The 23,702-nt window shown below is 40.9% G+C and overlaps 4 pseudogenes; 1 reads left to right on the top strand and 3 right to left on the bottom strand.

The window, feature by feature from the left end:
- Positions 1 to 5,285: 5,285 nt before the first annotated feature.
- Positions 5,286 to 6,221, bottom strand: LOC127489449 (CLIP-associating protein 2 pseudogene; annotated as a pseudogene).
- Positions 6,222 to 6,511: 290 nt separating this feature from the next.
- Positions 6,512 to 7,063, bottom strand: LOC138845292 (CLIP-associating protein 2-like; annotated as a pseudogene).
- Positions 7,064 to 7,407: 344 nt separating this feature from the next.
- Positions 7,408 to 8,844, bottom strand: LOC138845293 (CLIP-associating protein 1-B-like; annotated as a pseudogene).
- Positions 8,845 to 12,161: 3,317 nt separating this feature from the next.
- LOC100339670 (delta(14)-sterol reductase LBR pseudogene) lies at positions 12,162 to 23,549 on the top strand (annotated as a pseudogene).
- Positions 23,550 to 23,702: the final 153 nt, after the last annotated feature.

Raw genomic sequence — 23,702 nt, forward strand, 5'->3', positions numbered from 1 at the left:
ACTTTGACTAGTGAGGTGCATTGGTACATGCCACCTTGATGGGATTGAACTGAAATCCCCTGGCACGTTTCTAACTCTACAATTTGGGGCAAGTCATATTGAGCATGTCCCAAATTGTACATCTCTTCCCTCTCTTATTCCCACTCTTATATTTAACAGAGATCACTTTTCAGTTAACTTTAAACACCTAAGAATGCTTGTGTGTTAATTACAGAGTTCAACCAATAGTATTAAGCAGAACAAAAAAATACTAAAAGGGATAATGTGTTAAGTTGTTCATCAATAGTCAGGACAAGGGCTGATCAAGTCACTGTTTCTCACAGTGTCCATTTCACTTCAACAAGTTTCCTTTCTGGTGCTCAGTTAGCTGTCACCAATCAGGGAGAACATATGATATGTGTCTCTTTGGGACTGGCTTATTTCACTCAGCATAATGTTTTCCAGATTCCTCCATTTTGTTGCAAATGACCGGATTTCATTGTTTTTTACTGCTGTATAGTATTCTATAGAGTACATGTTCCATAATTTCTTTATCCAGTCTGCTGTTGATGGGCATTTAGGTTGATTCCAGGTCTTAGTTATTGTGAATTGAACTGCAGTAAACATTAATTTACAGACAGCTTTTTTGTTTGCCAATTTAATTTCCTTTGGGTACATTCCAAGGAGTGGGATGGCTGGGTCGAACGGTAGGGTTATATTCAGGTTTCTGAGGCATCTCCAGACAGACTTCCATAGTGGCTTTACCAGTTTGCATTCCCACCAACAGTGGGTTAGTGTCTCTTTTTCCCCACATCCTCACCAGCATCTGTTGTTGGTAGATTTCTTTATGGGAGACATTCTAACCTCGGTGAGGTGAAACCTCACTGTGGTTTTGATTTCCATTTCCCTGATGGCTAGTGATCTTGAACATTTTTCCATGTGCCAGTTGGCCATTTGGATTTCCTCTTTTGAAAAATGTCTATTGAGGTCCTTGGCCCATCTCTTAAGTGGGTTGTTGGTTTTGTGTTTGTGGAGTTTCTTGATCTCTTTGTAGATTCTGGTTATTAACCCTTTATCTGGTGCATAGTTTGCAAATATTTTTCCCATTCTATTGGATGCCTCTTCACTTTCCTGACTGTTTCTTTTGCAGTACAGAAATTTCTCAATTTAATGCGATTCCAATTGCTAATTTTGGCGTTGACTGCCTGTGCTTCTGGGGTCTTTTTTAAGAAGTCTTTGCCTGTGCCAATATCTTGCAGGGTTTCTCCAATGTTCTCTAATAATTTGATGGTGTTGGGTCATAGATTTAGGTCTTTAATCCATGTTGAGTGTATTTTTGTGTAAGGTGAAAGGTAGGTGTCTTGCTTCATGCTTCTGCATGTGGAAATCCAATTTTCCCAGCACCATTTATTGAATATACTGTCCTTACTCCAGGGATTGGTTTTAGATCCTTTGTCAAATATAAGTTGGCTCTAGATGTTTGGATTGATTTCTGGTGTTTCAATTCTGTTTCATTGGTCTATCCATCTGTTTCTGTACCAGTACCATGCTGTTTTGATTACAACTGCCCTGTAGTATGTCCTGAAGTCTGCTATTGTGATGCCTCTGGCTTTGTTTTTGTTGTACAAGATTGCTTTAGCTATTCGAGGTCTCCTGCATCTCCATATGAATTTCAGCATCATTTTTTCCAGATCTGAGAAGAATGTCTTTGGTATCTTGATTGGTATCACATTGAATCTATAAATTGCTTTTGGGAGAATGGACATTTTGATAATATTGATTCTTCCAATCCACGAGCATGGAAGATTTTTCCATTTTTGGTATCCTCTTCTACTTCTTTCTTTAAGATTTTGTAATTCTCATTGTATAGATTTTTTACATCCTTGGCTAAGTTTATTCCAAGGTATTTGATTGTTTTTGTGGCTATTGTGAATGGGACTGATCTTAGCAGTTCTTTCTCAGTCATGGCATTGCCTGTGTATACAAAGGCTGTTGATTTTTGTGCATCAATTTTATATCCTGCTACTTTGCCAAACTCTTCTATGAGTTCCAATAGTCTCTTAGTAGAGTTCTTGGATCCCCTAAGTAAAGAATCATATAATCTGCAAAGAGGGATAGTTTGAGTTCTTCCTTCTCAATTTGTATCCCTTTAATTTCTTTTTCTTGCCTAATAGCTCTGGCTAAAACTTCCAGAACTTTGTCAAATAGCAGTGGTGAGATTGGGCATCCCTGTCTGGTATCAGATCTCAGTGGAAATGCTTCCAACTTTTCCCCATTCAATAGGATGCTGGTCGTGGGTTTTTCATAAAATTTCTTTGATTATATTGAGGGATGTTCCTTCTATTACCCAATTTGCTTAGAGTTTTCATCATGAAAGGGTGTTGTATTTTATCAAATGCTTTCTCTGCATCTATTGAGATAATCGTATGATTTTTCTTCTGCAGTCTGTTAACGTGGTGTATCACATTGATTTGTGAACATTGAACTACCCCTGCATACCAGGGATAAATCCCACTTGGTCTGGGTGGATGATCTTTCCAATGTGTTGTTGCATTCTATTGGCCAGAATTTTATTGAGGATTTTTGCATCTATGTTCATCAGGGACATTGGTCAGTAATTTTCTTTCAATGCTGCATCTTTCTCTGACTTAGGGATTAAGGTGATACTGGCTTAATAGAAATACTTCGGGAGGATTCCCTCTTTTTTGATTGTTCTGAATAGTTTGAAAAGAATTGCAGTTTGTTCTTCTTTCAATGACTGCAAGAATTCAGCAGTGAATCCATCTGGTCCTGGGCTTTTCTTTGTTGGGAGGGCTTTTATTACTGTTTCAATTCCTGTTTCAGTTATGGGTCTGTTTAGGTTTTCGATGTCTTCCTGGTTCAATTTAGGTAGATTGAATGTGTCTAGGAATCTATCCATTTCTGATAGATTTCCCTGTTCACTTGCATACAATTCTTTGTAGTAATTTCTTTTGATTCTTTTTATTTCTGTGGTGTCTGTTGTTACATTTCCTTTTTCCTCTCTGATTTTATTGATTTGGGTCTTTTCTCTTCTTTTTTTTTTTTAGTTTAGTTAGTGGGGCCAATGGTGTATCTCTTTTGTTTATTTAAAAAAAAACAGCTCTTCATTTGGCTGATTTTTTATAATTTTTTGATTCAATCTTGTTGATTTCTTCTCTGATTTTAATTATTTCTCTTCTCCTACTAGATATGGGTCTGGTTTGCTGCAGATTTTCTGGATCCTTGAGATGCATTGAAAGCTCATCTATTTGGTGCCTTTCCAATTTCTTGATGTAGGCACCTACTGCTATAAGCTTTCCTCTTAACACTGCTTTTGCTGTATCCCATAAATTTTGACATGTTATCTTCATTTACTTCCAGAAAGTTTTTGATTTCTCTTTTGATTTCTTCTATGACCCATTGTTCATTCAGGAGCATGTTGTTCATCTCCAGGTGTTTGCATATGCTCTAAGGATTCCTGAGTTGCTAATTTTCAACTTCATTCCACTGTGGTCTGAGAAGTTGCATTGTCTGATTCTAATTCTTTTGAATATGCTGAGACTTGCTTAATGGCCCAGTATGTGGTCAATCCTAGTGAAGGTTCCATACACTGCTGAGAAGAATGTAAATTCTTTAAATGTAGGATTGAATGTTCTGTAGATATCTGTTAGATCCATTTGGGCAATAGTATCGATTAAATCTGCTATTTCCTTGTTGATCTTCTGTCCAGTTGATCTATTTCTGAGAGTGGAGTATTGAAGTGCCCCAGTACTATTGGATTGGAGTCTAAGTCTCCCTTTAAGTTCCTTAACATACCTTTTAAATAAACCGGTGCCCTGTAATTAGGTGCATATATGTTTATAATAGTTACATCTTCCTGTTGAATTGATCCCTTAATCATTATATAGTGCCCCTCTGTCTCTCTTAACAGCTTTTGTGTTAAAGTTTATTGTGTCTGATATTAAGATGGCTACACTAGCTTTTCTTTGGTTTCTGTTGGCATGGAATATCTTTTTCCAACCTTTCACTTTCAGTCTGCATGCATCTTTGTTGGAAAGATGTGTTTCTTGTAAGCAGCAAATAGATGGGTTTTGTTCCTTAATCCATTCAGCCAGTCTGTGTCTTTTAACTGGAGAGCTGAGGCCATTAACGTTCAATGTGAGTATGTATACGTAGTAACTTTGCCCTGCCATTTTCCCAAAGATATTTTCTAGTATACGCTTTGAACTTGTGATCTTTTACTGTGAGGTTTTCTTCCTTTACCTTCTTTCATATTGATGGCCCTGTTTCTGTGTTTCTGTGTGTAGCACATCTTTAAGCATGTTTTGCAGGGCTGGATAAGTGGCGACAAATTCTTTCAATTTCTGTTTGCTGTGAAAGGTCTTTATTTCACCTTCATTCACAAATGAGAGCTTTCCAGGATATAGTATTCTGGGCTGTAAAGATGACACACATTTTATTGCTGCTGAGTTGACTGAGATGTGCTTTTAGTTCATCCCCAATCACTGCATGAACAGCAACCAAACAGAAGACACCAGCTTCCTGAACACTGCTCTCAGAGTTATCATAATCCTGTATTAGGACTAGCATAATTTCTGGCAAAAGTAGGTTAAGGGTTTCCTTGGACTTTCTCGCTATCACTTTTGTTTGCCTTTTGATTGCAGCCAGGCTAATTGGGTAATCTGTAGTTTGGATGATAGGACCAATCACTTTGATACATTGCTCTGGACTAATTGAAGTAGCTAATACTGCTGCAGCTTCCTCAGCAGATCTCATCACCTCCTTATGAGGATCTTTATATGCTTTCAATGTTTTCATCACAGTCAGTTCTGCATAGTTTTTTAAATTTATTTGACAGGTAGAGTTATAGACATTGAGAAAGAGAGTCAGAAAGAAAGGTCTTCCTTCCATTGGTTCACTGTCCAAATGGCTGCACAGATCTGAAGCCAGGAGCCAGGTGCTTCTTCTCCCATGTGGGTGCAGGTGCCCAAACACTTGAGCCATCCTCCACTGACCTCCTGGGCCACAGCAGAGAGCTTGACAGGAAGAGGAGCAACCGGGACTAGAACCCAGTGCCCATATAGAATGCCGGTGTCACAGGCAGAGGATTAATGGAGTGAGCCATGGCACTGGCCCCTCTGCATAGTTTTTAAGTCTTGCTGGTTGATGCCTTAGGATTTCTTTCAAAACCTTTAATGCCAAAGTCCTAATTGTTGGCTCTTTATCCCCAAGGCTTTCAAGCAATAAAAACAATACTGTTTTGAAATGTTCATCCTAATCCTTCAAAGATTTTTCCTATGCTAGTTTCATGAGTTCATAGAGGGTGACTTTTCTTCCATAAGTTCATCATGATTAGGCAACTCCTTCAATAATTCTGCAACTAGGTCAGAATGGTCTAGGAAAAGATCATCAGGAAACTGGTTGGCATAATCATCACTGGAATTTTAAAATCTCCTGGATCCATCTGATTGGCTAGAGTTTCTATGTAATTAAGGATAGAAACCTTCACCTTCAAGCTTGGTGCTTGTGTCTGATCAACTATAAATCTCACTAGAATATTAAACTGAAGATCAATTGGAAAAGATTCTCTGGTGATATCAGGGATTTTCTTAACTTTTGCCTGAGCAGACCCAAGCAAGTCAGCACCAATTTTATAAGTAGCTGTGTCAGCAGCACAAATGACAAATCTTGAGGCTCATCCTTGTGGACCTGTATCAAATCCACTAGACTCTCCAGAAACATGTTGAACACCCTGCCATGAGGATCAGCAAAAATTCTTGTGAAAACATCACATAATCTTTTCAGTTCAACTTGACTTAAGGTTCTCTGATTTTTTAATAAGTTCTGCAAACCCAGGAGTCCTTCCTTCCTTTCTGACCAATTTGAACTAGCACATCTATTAAGGACTTCTGAAACATCTTCCATCTGCTTCAGATATGTAGGAATACTACCATTTCAAGAACTATATGAGCCTTCTAAACAAGCACTAGACACATCGCTATCGGCACCATCACCTGAATACATTCCATATGATTCATATCTTTGAGCAGGTTTCTCAGGGCATCTGCTACTGCCTCTTCCACATTGGAACCTGTGTTCACGACGTGCATGGCACTGACAGAAGATGACAGTCAGCTTGATTGGCTGATCTCATACCCTAGATGCAGGGGCTGAAAACAGCAAACAGGACTTGCATCCCAGCTGCTCTCCTGACTTGCTTCCTGGCTGCATACCTTACTCATACTTGGTGAAGGAATATGACTTCTCTGGGCAACTGAGACCTTGATGGGCTAGCCTCTCTGCTACATCCCTGGCTGCCTGGTATCTTTCTTCTTTTCTGCACTGGGGGCAAATTGACCAGGACTCTTGGAACACCAGAGCTCAGGATAACCTGACTGGCTATCAGGTTGTGGCTGAGAGAACATTTTCATTCAGATTTGTCCTCTAGGACCCATCTTGGCATTTCCCATGCCAGTATGTGGTGCTGAAAGCTCTGCTATCACCTGGCCTAGGGAAGCCTAGGAAGCTGGATTTAGGGCACCTGCACCCACCTGCACCCAACTGCCCACTTTGCAGACTGTCCAGAAGCATGATGTGCCTTGGCACCAGCAGCAGCATTCACATCAATGTTCGTGAACACTGCAGACTTCCTGGAAGGGAACTGGCTTTGCTGCTACCTGCTAATACTCTTCCAGCCACAGCTGACAGATTTTCTGTAGACCATTTGGAAGAAAAAGGGCAATTGAGACTTTCTTTTGAGCTAGATGAGGACCTGTCTGTGGAAGAGATGCTACACTGCTGGAACTCTTTAAGCAGGTTTGAAGACTCTTTTGATAAGGTTGTTCAAGGGAATTATACAGTGTCTCAGCTCCACCAGGAAATAGGTTCTAAGACCCATATATGTGTTTCTTGTTTCTACTCTTGCCTCAGCATCAGCATCAGCATTATGAATTGCCTTCTTGATAGTTTTGACCAAGACAGTTGCATGTCTTTATAAAGAATGAGTCTGCCACTCTTGCAACAGCAAATCTAAAAATTCAAATGAACGCCTTCTCACAGACTGATTTTGATGTGCAATTTCTTTTTTCTTTTTTTTTTCTTTTTTTTTTTTTTTACTTTTTTTTGACAGGCAGAGTGGACAGTGAGAGAGGGAGAGACAGAGAGAAAGGTCTTGCTTTTGCCATTGGTTCACCCTTCAATTGCCACTGTGGCTGGTGCGCTGCAGCCGGTGCACTGTGCTGATCCGATGGCAGGAGCCAGGTGCTTCTCCTGGTCTCCCATGGGGTGCAGGGCCCAAGCACTTGGGCCATCCTCCACTGCACTCCCTGGCCACAGCAGAGAGCTGGCCTGGAAGAGGGGCAACCGGGACAGAATCCGGCACCCCAACCGTGACTAGAACCCAGTGTGCCAGCGCCACAAGGCAGAGGATTAGCCTAGGGAGGCACGGCGCCAGCCACAATTGGTTGTTATTAAAGGTATAAGTCTGGGCACATGAGTATTCTGAATGATGAACATGATTGTTGCATATCCAGAAGTTGCCGTGACTGTTCCAGCTATGGTAATGCAAGCTTCCTGAACCACTTGAGATTAAAATCTTTAGCTGAAAGTTTAAGTGACCCATCCAATAAGTGTAAATGTTGGAGAAAGCAATCATATTGTGCAGCTCCAGCAACCAGCAGTGACTGGCATGCTGATCCCAATCATGTTTATCATCTGACAAAATTTCCCTGATTTTATTTAAAGTTTCTTCAAGTTCTTGATTAGAACAGATCTGAGTAGAAGGGACATCTGTAAAAGCTTTTATAAAATCTTCCCTGTCAACTGCTCCAGAACCTCTTTTAGAAGCACCTCCAACCTTAGGGCCACCTGCTGAACCAGGTTTCCTTGCACTATTGACAGGATTTCTGGATGTTTTGGGTTCAGGAACCTTGAAGGCTGAAGCAGCTGATGATGGCCTATTTCCATTCAAGATTTTTTCATCACCAAAGCTTTTATCTTTGCAGACATTCAAAATCATACCATCTGAATTTTGCACCTCATTAAATTTGGCAATGATCATTTTTAATCTAGCAGAAGGAATTCCTCTTATTAAAGATCTACTCACACTTTCTCTCCCACATGTCTATAAATCTCCACTATAGCCAATAGTGCAGCTCCTCTCACCTGACTATTAGAATCCCCAATAGGACACACAAATGTGGTACCAACTTGCTGAGGACTAATGGCTGAGTCCCAAAAGTGTTTAATGCTTCAATAAGACACAGACACGTGCCTTCTCACGATTAAAAATTCTTGAAGCCAACAGTCCCTTATACATACACAGGTGGTGCTACTTCATTCAACTTCAATATCTCTGAGCTTCATCTCAAACCTTGTTTTTGGCATTTCCCATTCTATTAAAGTTTCAATAATCATTGCTATGTAAGATTTAAATTGCATTGAAAATTTATGAAAAAGGCACTTAAAATTGCCAATCCTATAAATGATACCTGATAGTTGCTCGACCTCATCCAGCCAGTGAGTGCATCGATGATTTTGGCTCGGTGGCTCTGGTCCTCTTCCAGGTCTGAGATGGCACTGGGGGTACTGAGATACAACAGGAGCTCCTGGACAACCTGCAACCTGACACTGATGTCCTACTGCAACACCTGGGTGCTGAAGTACTCCATGCTGCAGGGTTCCATGGCTGCAGCCAGTGAGGGGCCAACTTTCACCCAGCCTCTAGTGTGGGTTGGTGCCAGGAACCCACAGGAAGTGCCTTGCCCACCAGAGGTGCAGCTCTCAGGGCTAAGCTGGTGATAGGAGCAGTGCCAGGTGCCCAGCAGCCCCCAAACTAGTCAAAATTGGCATCCCCTGGGCTCCAGCCTGCTTCCATGGCCATTTTTGTGCTAGGAAGTGAAATTTATTGTTTGAAAATTGAGTTAGTGAGAACTGTAGGTGTTGGGTTTAAAAAGGGGAAAGGCACAAAATTGCTGCCTTTATTGTTTCTAGTTCTTGAAACTTGAGTTATTTGTAAGTGAACTTTAAGCCTTGATTTTTAAAAAGATTTTTAAAGATTTTATGTATTTATTTATTTGAGAGGTAGAATTATAGAAAGAAGGAGAGACAGAGGGAAAGGTTTTCCTTCCGTTGGTTCACTCCTCAAATGGCCACAACAGCTGGAGCTGTGCTGATCTGAACCCAGGAGCCAGGTGCTTCTTCCTGGTCTCCCATGTGGTTGCAGGGACCATCTTCTGTTTTCCCACGCAATAGCAGATAGCTGGCTTGGAAGAGGGGCAGCCAGGACTAGAACCAGTACCTATATGGGATGCTGATGCCGCAGGTGGAGGATTAACCTACTGTGCCATGGCTCCAGCTCAAGCCTTGATATATATATATATTTAAAGACAGAGTTACAGAGAGAGGTAGAGACAGAGAGAGAGGTCTTCCATCCACTGGTTTACTCCCCAGATGGCCACAATGGCCAGAGATGCTCCAATTTGAAGCCAGGAGCCATGAGCTTCTTCCATGTCTCCCAGGCAGTTGCAGGAGTCCTTGAAACATTTTATACTGCTATCCCAGGCCATAGCAGAGAGCTGGATTGGAAGAGGAGCAGCCAGGACTAGAACCAGCACCCACATGGGATGCTGGCACTACAGGCCAGGGCTTTAACTTACTGTGTCACAGCACTGGCCCCTGATTTTTATATTTAATTAGGCTTCTGAAGGTCAGACATCTTGCAAATTTCAAAGAAAAAATGTCAAGAGCAAATAATTTTTTCACATATTTAGAAAAACTTTAGAGAATTTCAGCAATGCTCCCATTACTACTGAATTTGTGTTTTCTTTCTTTCTATAGTTAAATAGTCCTGTAGTTATTCAGGGCCTCTGGGGAGAGTGAGTCTGACTGAATGCAGTAAATGGAAAAGCCTAAGGCTGTAGTCACCTGCACTTTTCAGGCCTTTTTCAATCCCCCAGCATGCTACCTCCTAGTGTAGGGGGTTGAGAAATTGCCAGAATGTCCTGAGGAAACTCCCCTGTGGTGGACATTGTTTTCACACTGGGAGAAAGGAAGAGACTGTGCAAAGATGTCCAAGCTGAGACAGGAAATCTGGGGGAAGTGATCATTAATTAGGCTGAGCAGAAAGCCTTGGTCTCTTCCCCTGAGCTTTTATGTGAACAATGGCCACTCATAGTGTTCACAGACTTTTCAAACTTCCCTCTTTTGAGCTTCAGCATTCCATCTACAACTGAGGGCCAGTGTTGCATGCTGTTTTGAAAATGATTTGGGAGACTCAGAGCTGTAATAATACATCAGGTACTGGAATGAAGGTTTTGAACTTCCAGTAATAAGTACTGTGATTTGGAAGAGGGAGGCAGAGACATGAGAGATGGAAGTGTTGTGAGAGCATTACTGAAGACTAGTTAGGGCAGGGCCACAGTGGACACAGTACTGGAGGAGTGGCCAGGCTTTCTCATCTTTACTTTCCTCCCTGAAGTTTTAGATGCATCTCTGTTTTTAAATTCTGTCATCTTTTCAGAATATAGCAACTCCCTTTCCTTGTATTTACTTTCAAGAGCAAGTAAGGGGCTAAGTTCCCATTTATTTTATCCCTGTTCTGTTCAAGATTTGTGCTCCATATTTGCTAGAATGTTGATGGCCATTGCATTAATGCATCCATGGTGACGATAACATCATCCCTGTCGCTCCCCCTCTTCGTGGAGGAACGACACAGGACCCTGCGCTGTTCTTTTGTCTGCTCGGCCCTTCCCGGGTTTGCTGCTGGTTCTTCCCGGGTTGGCTGCCATCCCTCCACCTCTGTGGAGGGGTGGGCCCCCCTGCCACTTTCCCCACTTCCACGGGGGAGTGGCACACCGCCGGCCGGCTCTATTGGGGGCTGCTCAGATGTTCCTTCAGATAGATGTTCCCCTTAGATGTTCCTCGTGCATGTTGTCTCTCTCCTCCTTTATAGTCCTCTTCCACCAATCCCAACTCTGCTACCCACACGCCGAGTACGCTGCTCTCCTCCAATCAGGAGCGGGATCAGCTCCTGCAGGTTACTGGTTGAACTGGAGGCAGCTGTGTCAAAGTTGTTTACTCCTCTCCCAGCGCTATATTGTGGGAGAGCAGATGCATAGAATAAGTCTTAATTCCAGTAACTTAGTCTAGTCTGAGTTGCTCCCCACAATTCCCTCCCCAGAGGCATCACCACATTTTAGATTTTGAGACCATGTGTGTCAAGCCACAAATTCATCCTCAGGTAGCTGTCACATCATAGCTTCTATAAAGTTGAGGTAGGAAAAGGGGGTGGGATGGTTGTGATTCCTGAGACCCAGAGGAGCTTTCTCATAGCATCCTGGCTTTTTCTGACTTCTCTGGAGTCTACTTTAGAAGCTGGACCTGCTTCAGGCACTCTAGGGTGAATAGACATCACAGTGGGCTCAGAGGTCTCAAGGAAGACCTGGGTGCTTTTTTTCTCTCTGCTTTCAGCTCTTATGAATTGAAACATATCCTTCTCTTCCATCCTCTCTCTCTTTCCCTCCATCTACTTTCTGATATGCTTCTCATTCTTTTAAGTGCTATTGCAGCCAATCTCCAAGATGATCCTCAATGATCCTTATCAGTATTCTCACCCTTTGCACACTCACTGAGTCCGAGACAGCCCTGTAGAAAAGGTAGTATGTCATGGAAGAGATGACATGTGACTTTTGAGGCTGTTGTAAAGACCACTCCAATCTGCCTTGGATCAATTCCTCTGAGGGAAATTCTCATGCTGCAAGGACACCCAGGAAACCCTGTGTACAGGCACATGTATGTAGAAATCGGGATATAGCCAAAGTCCAGTGACAGCTTGTCAATCATGTGAATGAGCTTTGAGTGAGTCCATCAGCCTCAGTCAAGCACTCAGAGGACTGCAGCTCAGTGGATGTCTGATTTCAGCTGCAGGAAAGACCCTGCACCACACAGCTACTCAATCATTTTCCACATTCCCAACTCACAGGATCTGTGAACAGTAACGATTAATGATCTAATGACTTTTAATGCCAGAGCTGGGATAATTTCTTGAGAGCAACCTTAGATGTGTACTAAATAAGTACATTTTTGGTAGGTGGAAAAGAAAATTTCTTGGCTTGCTTATTGTCTTTTATATCTAACTGTGCTCAAAGACTTTTTTTTTTACCTCATACAGTTGTTCTAGAAGCATGCAGTGGCAGCAGGAAGGCATGTACATTATGATCCTGAAGTGCTTGGTGTGTACTTTGAGGGCAGCTGCAGCAGTTACCATATTGCATGCCTTGGTTGTTCCTGGCTTTAGGACTATAACTGTCTTGCAGGCCTACACCATTAGGCTGCATAAACCTGTTGCTGTGGGAGCTGCTTCTATAGTAAGTAGGAGGGGAAGAAGAGAACCTCAACATTGGGCACTTGGGAGACAGGAGGAATAGGACCCTTTCAAAGAAAAATGGGCTCATATTTTTGAAACTTTCTTTTTTATTTGTATTTATTTGTTGAAAAGACAGTTATAGAGCAAAAAAGAGAAGGAGAAAGGAGCGGAGAGAAAGAGGGAGAGGGAGAGGGAGAGAGAGAGAGAGAGAGAGAGAGAGAGAGAGATTTCATCCACTGGTTCACTCCCCAAAAGGCCACAACAGCTGGGGTTGGGCAATGTCAAAGTGAGGAGCCAATCACTCCATCCAGGTCTCCCACATGGATGGCAGGAATGCAAATATTTGGGCCATCCTCCACTGCCTTCCTAAGTACATTATCAGGAAGCTAGATCAGAAGTAGGGTAATCAGGACATGAACTAGTACCTATATGAAATGCTGGCACTGTGGGCTGTGTCTCAACCCCTTGAGGCTCAATGTCAGACCCTGGGCTCATTTCTTGTGGTTAATTTTTCTGAGGTCTTTCTTTAGAAAAGTAGCATATTGGCAGACAGCTCTGTGATGTAGCAGGTAAAACTGCCACATGTGGAATCAACATCCCATATGAGAGCCAGTTCATGATCTTTGTGTTCCACTTTCCATCCAGCTCTCTGCTGATGTGCCTGGGGTAGCCCAAGCACCTGGGCCCCTCAAACCCTGTAGGAGACCCAGAAGAGGCTCCTGGCTCTGACCATTGCAGCCATCTAAGAAGTAAACAAGTGAATGGAAGATCTCTCTCTCTCTCTCTCTCTCTCTCTCTCTTTCTCTCCCTCTCCCTCCATCTAAATTTTTTTTATTTGACAAGTAGAGTTATAGACAGTGAGAGAGAGACAGAGAGAAAGGTCTTTTTCCATTGGTTCACTCCACAAATGGCCACTATGGCTGGTGCTGGACTGATCTGAAGCAGGAGCCAAGTGCTTCTTCCTCATTTCTCATGCGGGTGCAGGGGCCCAAGCACTTGAACCATCCTCCACTGCCCTCCTGGGCCACAGAAGACAGCTGGACTGGAAGAAGAGCAACCAGGACTAGAACCCAGTGCCCATATGGGATGCTGGCACCACAGGTGAGCCACGGCGCCAGCCCCTGTCTAAATTTTTAAAATGAAAACAAAATAGGTAACATAAAATATATACCAGGGAGAGTCCTGGTGACATAAAAGGACATCAGTAGACATATAAAAAAGGAAAAGTGGCATATTTTACCTATAGCAGACACCGCAACCACTTTACTTTTCCCCTTCTTCTCTTTCTTATTCTCCATTTAAGAACTGGTTTGCTATTGGGGCACTGGAATCAGGACCTCTGAGGCCTTGGAAAGCAGGACAAGGAGAAGTCCTGAAGGAGGAAACTGGGTGAAAGGGAATACTTGTGGTCATCTGGAGAGTGAGCCAACAGATGGAGGACCTCTCTCTCTGTCTCTACCTCTGTCTGTGGCCCTGTCTTTCAAATAAATAGCATAAATCTTAAAAAAAAAAGAAACATCATTTTCACTTTTATGGAAAGGGGAATAACTGCTGTACAATGAAAAAAGAAATTCCTTCATCAATAAAACTTAAAAATATTCAGAAATCATTTGCTGGAATATTGTATGTTCTTATGTGTTTGATTATAGATGACACAAATACACTATCTATATTCTGTTTTGGTTAAAATTTCTGCATGTGTGACTTCATTTTTTCATTATAACCCCAATTCTTTTAGTATCATAGGATGGAAAATGAGTTCTGTATAGGCCCCAATATAGGTTATTATTGGCAAGGACATGCTTAGTTTTCCTGTTCTAAATGTTCAAATGTTATTAACTTTAGAATAAATATATTTATTTACTATAATAATGCCTTTCCAAAAATTCTGTAAATCTCTATCTTCCTTTGTATATACTGATAATACTGCTGGAATTTACAGCTGTGTGTAATGCTGAAGAATTGAAACTGTCTTGTTCACAGCTTACAGGACTGAGCATGGCAACTTTACTGGAAGGAACGTATATTCCCTACATACATTATATGACTCTTGCAAAAGCATGTATTAATACATAAAAGTCAAGTAAGTGTGGATTATGCTTTCTTAGGTGAAAAGAAGTCAGTAAATGCTAATGATTTAAGAGTCACAGGCATTTAGAATTAAAGGGATCTTATAATACAGTAATTGATTTTTATGATAACATTTATACATTTATTTTTAATATAAGGTCAAATATTTTATTGAGTATAAAGTTAAATGGTGAGAAAATTTAGAGTATTTTCATGAACATAGAAATTTCATATTAGACTTCTTAATGTCAATTTGCATTTTAAAGCTTATTGCCTAGATTATTTCTGTAGTTTCTTTCAATACTAACAATAATATCTAGTACTTATTCTATGTACTAAATAATGTACTTGGTCCCCTGTGTACAGAAGAAGCTGCTGGCTCCTAGCTTCAGACAGGCCTGGTTCTGTCCATTGAAGCTACTTGGATAGTGAACCAGTAGATGAAGTCTCTCTCTCTCTCTCAATCTAATAAAATTAAAAATAAAAAGTTTTATTCTATCTATTTGAATAGCAGAATGACAGGGAGGGAGGAAGGCAGAGAGATAAATTGATCATCCATCACCCATCCATCCTCAAATGGCTGCAACAGTTAGACTGGGCCAGATGGAAACTAGGAGCCAGAAACTCCATGATCTGGGTCACCCATGGGGTGACAGAGCCAAAGTATTTAAGCCATTTTCCACTGCTTTCCCAGGCACATTAGCAGGGAGCTGGAATAGAAGTGGAGCAGCTGGGACTTGGAGGTAGTAGCTCACCACACTGTACCACAGCACTGGTCTCATTTTTCTTAGAGATTTATTTAGTTGAAAGGCGGCTGACAGAGAGAAGGAGAGACAGAGTGAGAACTAACAGATTGTTAATCATTTCCAGGGTTCAATATAAAGAAAATTATTTGCAGTTTGGAGCTGACATTGTGGCTCAACATGTTCAACCACTGCCTGTGATGCCAGCACTGCCTATACATGCCAATTAATTTGGTTATTTGCTTGACGGTGTGAAATATATGCATATTTGAAAATTTTGAATGGTATTAACTCATTTGGGTTTTAAGATATGATGTTATATTTTAGGTCTTATAATGTTTTAAGTGATGATATTTTAAAGGCTTTTTCTGTGTTCTATCAATAATGATAATTTTTTTTGCAGTGACCATAAGATTACCATTTAAGGCAGTATTAGGTAAGAATATTCAACAGAATAATTTCCCAATGAATTATACTATATTAGGATATATTTTTTGACAGGCAGAGTGGACAGTGAGAGAGAGAGACAGACAGAAAAGTCTTCCTTTTGCCATTGGTTCACCCTCCAATGGATGCCGCAGCTGGTGCACTGTGGCTGGCACACCACACTGATCCAAAGGCAGGAGCCAGGTGCTTCTCCTGGTCTCCCATGGGGTGCAGGGTCCAAGCACTTGGGCCATCCTCCACTGTACTCCCTGGCCATAGCAGAGAGCTGACCTGGAAGAGGGGCAACTGGGACAGAATCCGATGCCCCAACCGGGGCTAGAACCCGGTGTGCTGGTGCCACTAGGTGGAGGATTATCCCATTGAGCCACAGCACCAGGATATTTTTAATTTGAAAAATAAGATTTCTTTCAGAGCTCATAGAAAAGTTATATCCAATATTGAAGATATTTACACTTTTATCACTTTAACTATTTCACAAACCAAGTAATAATTATATACTATTACAGCTTTTTTAAATTAAAAGCATTTAATGATAAAATAATATTTGTTTTAATTTCCTTACTCAAAATCTCAGAGAAAGTATTTCATTATTTATCAAATTCAGGAAAGTGTAAAAATAGGCTTCTATCATACCTAAAATTGGAAAAATTAGTGTGTAATAAATGGAGCTTTTCTCATCTTTTCTTGGAAGTCTCACAGAAAAACTTTTAATTACACTGATCAAAATTTTCTCAGCCTTGCAAATTCTTGAAATCATTAGGTATTCCATGCTGTTCCTACTTAATATTGCCATACATTAGAACTGATGGGATACTTAGTGTGGGAGACCTGGAAGAAGCTCCTGTCTCCTGGCTTTGGATCAGCACAGCTCCAGCCATTGCGGCCAATTGGGGAGTGAACCAGCAGAAGGAAGACCTCTCTGTTTGCCTCTCCTCTCTCTGTGTAGCTCTGACTTTCAAATAAATAAATAAATCTTTAAAAAAGAACTAATAGGATATTGAACTATTTTTTAAAAATAAAATTGAGGAGCTGGCATTTGGTATAGCTAGTTAAGCCATCACGTGCAATGCCAGCATCTCATATGGATGCTGGTTTGTGCCTCAGCTGCTCCACTTATGATCCAGATCCCTGAAAATGCATCTAGGAAGAAGCAGAAGATGACCCAAGTTCTTGGGACCCTGCCACCCATGTGGCACCCAGGAGAAGTTCCTGGCTCTTGGCTTAAGCCTGGCCCAGCCTTGGGTGTTACAGTCATCTAGGAAGTGAATCAGCAGATGGAAGCTCTCTCTCTCTCTCTCTCTCTTTTCCTTCTCCTTCTCCTTCTCCATCTGTAACTGCCTTTCAAATAAATAAATCTTTAAACCTAAAGAAAACAAAAATAATTTTTGCAAGTTTTCTTAAATGGCATATTTAATTATAAAGATTCCAGCAATGGATAGAAAAATCATTATACCATACCAAGTAGTGCCTAATATAGGTATTTGGAAGCAGAAGATGTAGGTATTTTTTGAAAGAAGAAATAAATATGGAACAAATTATTCAGAAACTCTGTTTTCTTTCTTTTTCTGCTTTCTTTCCTCTTTACCCAGCCTCCATTTTTGAGACCTGACACCATTTTACTGATGTTGGAAGAAGAAATGGGAAATTTCTAACAGAAGTCTGTACTTAATTTCATTAGCTTTGGTATAACACTACTAAATATATAATTAATATTTTAAGTTATAACAATTGTAAAATATAAAAATAAAAATAATGTACCCTTAGGTTAAATGAATTGTGATAAATAAGTGCATTTCCTCTAGCTACCTCCCCTATACCTTAGGACATTTAAGAAGCCATATTGTGCTGGAGCAGAGAGAAGAGGAAAGAAACAAACAGAAGTCAGAAGATCTTAGTTTTGGATGCTGCAAGGAACAGCAAGACTAAAACAGAATTCTATAGCTAATTTAGAATTTTTGATCCAAATTTGTGAAGGCTATGGTGGTTGCTTGGATTTAAGGAGCATAACTCTTATTCCTTTCAACAACCTTATTCAACAACATGATTGCTGATTCTCCATTCCAACAAAAGATTTAGAGATTTGCTCTCAGGAGAGATAGACAAAGAAAATCTTCATAGAGGACTGCACTATCAAAGATGAGACACTATTTTCAACACACTTCTCTCTAGAGAATTGGCTTCAATAGATGATGTGACCTATACAGACTGACATTTGGACATCCTCCAACAAAGGATCTCAGGTTCTACATAGTCCCCTACAGTGGGCTAGCCATATGACAACCCTACATAGAATTTATAAACAGTTATTTTGTGTGTGTGTTTATTTTTAATTGTTTACAGAATCTCTATAACCTATTTAAGTGAAATTTGGGGCATTAACCTTATTTACTATGTCTAGTCAACTCTGCACCTCATTGAAAAGTGCTCTGGAGATCCAGAGGTGTTTGTTTTTGTAATCTCCTTTCTAGTATTTTCACCATTTGAAATTTATAGATATCCAACTATAATGAGATTATTTTCAGGTAGAATCACAAAGCTGTGCTCCTTATAGATGTTTTATTTTCTGTTTCTGATTAATAGTACTTAATTCTGGAAATTAAGCATTTTCTGAAATGCTTTCAAAATTGGCACCAATATTTATTACTCAAGATCGTAGATATTTGTAATATTTTACTATTCTAACTAGTTTCCTACTTGCTTGCTACTTTCATAGAAAAGTTAGTATTAGAAGAATAGCATCTAACTGAGAAGTAGTGAATTTAAGTAATTTGCTTCATGTTATGTACATAAATATGATTGCATTGTACATTAATTTCTATGGCTTCTGTTTTTATCAAAGTGCTGTATTCTATTTATTAAAATTTGTAGTTATTGTTTCATCTCTAAATTAATTAATTTTCAAAAAATCACCTTATGTTTGTTTTTACCTAAGGAACCTATGCTTAAGAATAAAAAACAAAAACTTAAAGATAATTTACATAAACATTCAGATAGTTCTGTAGCTTATTTCCTTTCAAATATTTTTCATAGTCTACCATGTAAAGTTAAGTTGAAAGTGTTTTATCATGTATTTGCAGTTCTAATCCTTAATATCTTGATTCTTTATATGATTTATTTAACATGCCTTAATTACTGCCATATGCCATCTGCTGAGGCCACTAAGCAAGAAAATAATCCTCTTGGAGGCTTCAAAACTGATGGTATCTTATGATAAGTACTCAAACATCTTTTTGCTCTTAGAGTACAAAAGAGTCACCCTAACTAGTCTCCGGTCAGGAAAGGATTCTTAGAAGAAAGTGATGTGTCTGGACTGGCCTTTCAGAATGAAGTGAAATTCACTGAGAAAAAAGATGGACACACTGTGCCAAATGAGACATATAGTCCCACACCTAGGGACAGCAGAGTGAAGTACACAACTCATGTACATACAGTTCAGCATAGCTCAAGCCACATAGTTCTATGAAAATAGGAGATAGATTAGAAAGAGTAAGATATTAGAGGATCTAGTATGCCAAACTCAGGAATTTGCATTTTAATCTAAATGCTATTGATGGAATTGTAAAGCAGTATGTGACTGGATAAAATTTACCTTTTAAGAGCTCTCTGCAGTGGCATTGAAGGTTGGAGATTGAAGGTGGGCAAATCATGCCAGAGATCCTGTGATTACCTTAATTCCATGCTATAAGCAAGGTGCTGTTTGTGTGTGTAAGGAAGTTATAATCTGACAGAAGAACACAATGCATTTTTTTTTTGACAGGCAGAGTGGACAGTGAGAGAGACAGAGAGAAAGGTCTTCCTTTTCCATTAGTTCACCCCCTAGTGGCCGCTGCAGCCAGCACACAGTGGCCGGTGCACTGTGCTGATCTGAAGCCAGGAGCCAGGTGCTTCTCCTGGTCTCCCATGCAGGTGCAGCGCCCAAGCACTTGGGCCATCCTCCACTTCACTCCTGGGTCATAGCAGACAGCTGGCCTGGAAGAGGAGCAACCAGGACAGAATCCAGTGTGCCCCAACCAGGACTAGAACTTGAGGTGCTGGTGCCACAGGCAGAGGATTAGTCTATTGAGCCACGGCACTGGCCCACAATGCATTTTATATCTAGGCATTGTGTGAACTTATTTAAAATAAATATTATGTAATTATTTTTAAAATAGATTTCCAAAATAATGGAAAATGGCCCATGTCTCTGGGCCCCTGCTACCCCTGTGGGAGAACCATAAGAATCTTTTGGCTCCTAACTTCAGCCTGTCCCAGTCTCAGATATGTAGCCATCTGGGAAGTGAAACAATAAATGGAAGATCTCTCTGTGTGTCTTTCCTTTCTCTCTGTAGCTCTTTCTGTCTCATAACTAAATAAATCCTGGGGCCAGTGCTATAGCACAATGGGTTAAAGCCCTGGGCTGAAGTGCCAGCATCCCATATGGGTCCTGGCTGTAGTCCTGGCTGCTCCTCTTCTGATCCAGCTCTGTGCTATGGCCTGGGAAAGCAATAGGTGGTGGCCCAAGTGCTTGGGCCCCTGCACCACATAGGAGACCTGGAAGAAGCTCCTGGCTCCTGGCTTTGGATCAGCACAGCTCTGGCCATTGCTGCCATCTGGAGAGTGAACAAGCAGATATAAGACCTCTGTCTTTACCTCTCTCTGTAACTCTGTCTTTCAAATAAATAAAATAAATCTTTAAAAAAAAAAGAATATGGAGGATAGCACGGCAGGCAGTGTCACGCATGCAGAACCACCAGGGAGTTGCTGCTGCGGACTCTTCCCTGTCATAGTCTGAGTTCCCACTGGAGCTTGCTGTAGGCTATTAGAAAACGCCAAGTAGAAAGTTTGCAGATGGTGAAGTGGTAAGAGGTCGGTGGCCCAGAGTTCACTTTATTATGAAGTGGAGATTTTGAGCCACGATGACAAATCTCAACTATACACTGTAAAATACGAGCATGGAACTGAGCTGGAATTGGAGGAAAGTGACATCAAACCTTTAACTACTTTTAAGCAAAATAAAAGTGGCTCAACCTCCAGTTCTCCCTCCAGATGGTGGGGGAGCAAAGGGAGTCGAGGGAGTCAGTCAAGATCACACTCCCAGGCCCCTGGTTGACCACCTAGAAGTTCCCAAAGATCTGCCTCCACTTCCCACCAGCCTGCCATTCAGGAAACAAAGAGGGAAATATTGGAAGTCAAATTGACTCCTCTGGTGTTGAGGCCATTTGGAAATAGCATCAGCAGATACAATGGGGAAGCAGAGCATGTGGAGTGGAATGTGGAGAAGAATGAGCTGCCTGATAAGAACACGCAGGAAAATTCCATTTACCACAAGGAGCAGTTACGTATCTACACAGTATAGCCTTCATCCTAGAAGAGATCAAATTAAAAAAACAGATTTTAATGAAGAAAAACTTGTTACCAAAAGACCTGCATTGTTCAGGACCTATGAAGTGAGCACCACCCAGACAGAGGACCTGGAGTTCAGAGGAGTCCCTGGTGTGTTCCTCATCATGATTGGCCTGCCTGTCTTCCTCTTCCTGTTGCTGTTGATGTGTAAACAGGATGAGTTCAGTCTTCTCAACTTCCCTCCTCCTCTGCCAGCTTGGGATGATTTCTGGGAAATGAGAGTGTTTGGGGTCTACCTCCTCTGGTTTTTCATTCAAGCTCTGTTCTACCTACTGCCAATTGGGCAGGTTGTAGAAGGAATGCCTCTTATTAATGGGAGAAGACTCAAGAACAGATTAAATGGTTTCTACGCATTCCTCCTGACATCAGCTGTTGGAGCCTGGAGCTCCATTACATGTACCCTAATTTCCTTCAGTTTGTGCTCACAGCCACTGTGTTTTCTGCTCTTTGAAAGCAGCCAGAGAAGAATTGTCACCTGCCAGCTCTGGAAATGTTGTCTATGATTTCTTCATTGGCCATGAATTAAATCCTTGAATTGGTACTTTTGATCTCAAATACTTTTGTGAATTGCACCCTGGATTGATTGGATGGGTGCTTATTAACTTGGTGTTGCTTTTGACTGAAGTGAAATTAAACAACCGTGCTGCTCCATCCTTGTAAATGATTTTTGCTAACAGTTTCCAGCTCTTATATGTGGTAGATGCTCTCTGGAATGAGGAAGCAGTGGTGACACCATGGATATCATCCGTGTTGGATTCGGATTCATGCTGGCTTTTGGAGATCTGGTGTGGGTGTCATTTATCTACAGCTTCTAAGCCTTTTACTAAGTCCATCATCTTAATGAAGTGTCTTGGCCATTGGCTTCTTTAATTATTGTTCTGAAACTCTCAGGGTATGTGATCTTCTGATGCGCAAATTCTCAGGAAAAATGCATTCTGGTAAAACCGGACTGATCCCAAGCTGGCACATTTGAAAACCATTCATACTTCGATGGAAATGTCTCCTCATCTCTGGATGGTGGGGCTTTGTCCGCCACCACAGTTACTTGGGTGATCTCCTGATGGTGCTGGCTTGGTCCATCCATGCAGCTTCTCACACACGCTGCCCTACTTCTATGTCATCTACTTCACAGTGCTGCTCCTGCACCACAAGGCCCATGATGAGCACTGCTGCCAGAGCAAGTACAGCCTGGCCTGGGAGAAGTACTGCCACCGCGTGCCCTACCCCTCATGCCCTGCCTGTACTAGGCCAGCAGAACCCAAAATGAATTCCCTCTCCTTGCACTGATGGGACCTGTAAGTTTCTTTCTTTCCCAAGACAGGACTACAGAGCCAAGTAGGAGGTCTTTTAATATAGCTCCATTTCTTTTTATGATAGCAATAAGGAAAAACGCAAACAAAATATTAGAATTAGCATTTTAATGGAGAATTTGTAATCCTTAAAAATCTGAAAATAAAATTCTTATTATAAATGCACTTGCAAAGAATAGTATTGATGCTTATGGCTTGTTGTTTACTTTGAATTTTTGACTGTTTACTTCACCAGTTCTTGACTACATGAAAAATACTGTTACACTTAAATTGCATTTACATTTATTGCATCAAGAATAGAATTTTCATTTATTAGTGATATGATTTAAAATTCAAAACTCATGCTCTGTTAAATCCTGTTATGTAAAAAGTGATGAGAGACAGTAGCAAGCACCATCTAAAGGAAACCATTAGTAGCAGTTGGCTTAACCTCAACTTCTAGAAATTTACCTTTGCAAATGTAGTATAGCTTATACTTTTATGTAATATATGGTGACTTGAGATTTTTCTGTATTTTGAATGTGAGATAATTGTGAGGACTAAATATTTTTTAACAGAAACATTTTCAGTATTTTAAATTTTTATACAATAACACATGAATTAAAAAGTCTGCTGAAATTAGAATCAATATTGTATAGAAGATGCTGTTAAAACATAGGAAGAGTATGTTTCCTAGTCCAAAGTTTGTGAATTTGGTTTTGCTACCTCAACTGCAGGTGTTTCTTTGCCCTTTTTTTTTTCTTTTTGACAGGAAGAGTGGACAGTGAGAGAGAGAGACAGAGAGAATGGTCTTCCTTTTTCCATTGGTTCAGCCTCCAATGGCTGCTGCGGCCGGCGTGCTGCAGCCGGTGCACCACGCTGATCTGAAGCCAGGAGCCAGGTGCCTGCCTCCCATGCGGGTGCAGGGCCCAAGCACTTGGGCCATCCTCCACTGCACTCCCGGGCCACAGCAGAGAGCTGGACTGGAAGAGGAGCAACTGGGACAGAATCTGGCGCCCTGACTGGGACTAAAACCTGGCATGCTGGTGCCGCAGGCAGAGGATTAGCCTATTGAGACACAGCACCAGCCTTTTTGCCCTTTAAAACTGCTGCAAATAGAAAAAAAAAAGGGATTTTTGAAGTAACACCCTTATTTAAACATTTTTACACACACTGGTGTTTGGAAATTTTCCATTTTAGGCTAATATTTTTATTGGTTTTTGACTTTTTAAATCCAACAGTGTTTTTGGTACTGTTTAGCTCAGGCAGTGCTTACTGTATTTTATGCATTCTTTATATTTACTATCTACAAGGAAAGGATAGTTTAAAATCATTTCTGTCTTTTAGTTTAACAGATGTGCATAAGGTAGCTATAACCGTTAAAGTTCTAGTGAAGTTGTTACAGTCTAATAATGTAACAGTAGCAAA

This window comes from Oryctolagus cuniculus, chromosome 15, assembly GCF_964237555.1.
Source record: "Oryctolagus cuniculus chromosome 15, mOryCun1.1, whole genome shotgun sequence".
In the NCBI taxonomy this organism is placed as follows: Eukaryota; Metazoa; Chordata; class Mammalia; order Lagomorpha; family Leporidae; genus Oryctolagus; species Oryctolagus cuniculus.